Raw genomic sequence first — 1,934 nt, forward strand, 5'->3', positions numbered from 1 at the left:
CCGGCGGTTGTGGCCGAGTGGTTCTAGGCGCTACAGTCTGGAACCGTGAGACCGCTACGGTCACAGGTTCGAAACCTGCCTCGGGCATGGATGTGTGTGATGTCCTTAGCTTAGTTAGGTTTAAGTAGTTCTAAGTTATAGGGGACTGATGACCTCAGAAGTTAAGTCCCATAGTGCTCAGAGCCATTTGAACCATTTTTCTAAGCTAATCTGAGTCCCATATTGCTCTTCCCCTCAGGCGCAGAAGTATTTCCTTTCTAGCTTAAAAAGAAGCTCGTAGAGACACTAATACTCCTCGTAGTTGACTATAGTAACGCCGTTCTCCGACGATGACTCACACGAAAGCTCACACAGGCTGGAACTGGCGATTGATACTTGTGTACGATACATTTGTGACATACGACTTTTTGACAATATTTCACGAGACTACGAACAATTATCATGGATACGTGCCGATAAGTGTAGACACTGTCATATTCTATGTTTTCTCTATCGTCTTCTCAATCATTACACTCCCTGTTATTTGTCCTCAACTGGTACTCTAGTATCTGAATAGCACGGAAGAAATACTCGTTCTCAACAAAGTAAAATTTTCTCTGTACCATCACATAGTACAGTAATGTTTTCTAAATAATTTTCTGTAACAGGAACCCGACTTCGCAACAATCTTCCACCAAATATCAGAGAAATTAAATACCTTCCAAACGTCAAAAGACAGCTAACTCTACAGCTTCTGTGACAATTGCCATCGCTCCTGCACTTGCCATCACTCTCCCCCATAACTTTTCCCTACTCACTTTTGACAAAGTTCTCTATTTATATTCTAATCTTTCCAAACAGACGTCACGGTCTTTTGAATCTCCGTTTCTTCCTTTATGCATTCCGCTTCTGATAATGCTAAACATTGCTTCAGATATTATAAGCTAAGAAACTTCCTGCCAGATTAAAACTATGTGCCGGAATGACACTCGAAATCGGAACCTTTGCCTTTCGCGGGCTAGTGCTCTACCATCTGAGCTACCCAAGCACGACTCACGCCCTGTCCTTACAGCTTTACTTCCGCCAGTACCTCGTCTCCCACTTTTCAAACTTCAAAGAAGCTCTCCTGCGAACCTTGCAGAACTAGTACTCCTGGAAGAAAGGATATTGCGGAGACATGGCTTGGCAAGCCGGAGTGGCCGAGCGGTTCTAGGTGCTTCAGTCTGGAACCGCGCGACCGCTACGGTCGCAGGTTCAAATCCTGCCTCGGGCATGGATGTGTGTGATGTCCTTAGGTTGGATGGGTTTCAGTAGTTCTAAGTTCTAGGGGACTGATGACCTCAGCTGTTAAGTCCCATAGTGCTCAGAGCCATTTGAGCCATTTGAGACATGGCTTTGCCTGGGGGATGTTTCCAGAATGAGATTTTCACTCTGCAGCGGACTGTGCGCTGATATGAAACTTCCTGGCAGATTAAAACTGTGTGCCGGACCGAGACTCGAACTCGGGACCTTTGCCTTTCGAGGGCAAGTGCTCTACCATCTGAGCTACCCAAGCACACAGTTTCTGTCAGGAAGTTTCATATCAGCGCACACTCCGCTGCAGAGTAAAATCTCATTCTATTATAAGGTAATCTGTATCATTCTAAATACCCTTTAAAATTATTATTATGATTGGGAAGGTTTTATAATACATTTGGCATGTGTTGCTCTTGGTCAGATGTATGAGAGGGCGTTAAGGACCTAATTTGGTCAGGCTAAATAAGCAATAAATAAACATTTCTTCGTTTGTTTTTGTGAAAATTGGAGCATTCCAGTCGATAGGATGTTCAGAATCAACAGTAAAGAAAGTCCAGCAGCTACGTGGGCCCGGTCCGTTGCCATAAACCAAATCGTCACGCGTCTGCCAACACCGCAGGAATGTGTGTTGGTTTGAGTGTTTTTGTGTTTCTACTACC

At 44.4% G+C, this 1,934-nt stretch overlaps 1 non-coding gene across 1 annotated transcript; it reads right to left on the bottom strand.

The window, feature by feature from the left end:
• Nucleotides 1–1,460: 1,460 nt before the first annotated feature.
• On the bottom strand, nucleotides 1,461–1,535 carry Trnas-cga (transfer RNA serine (anticodon CGA)). Its single transcript has one exon. It is a non-coding gene; the product is annotated as a tRNA-Ser (tRNA).
• Nucleotides 1,536–1,934: the final 399 nt, after the last annotated feature.

Source organism: Schistocerca nitens, chromosome 1 (genome assembly GCF_023898315.1).
Source record: "Schistocerca nitens isolate TAMUIC-IGC-003100 chromosome 1, iqSchNite1.1, whole genome shotgun sequence".
NCBI classification, from domain to species: Eukaryota; Metazoa; Arthropoda; class Insecta; order Orthoptera; family Acrididae; genus Schistocerca; species Schistocerca nitens.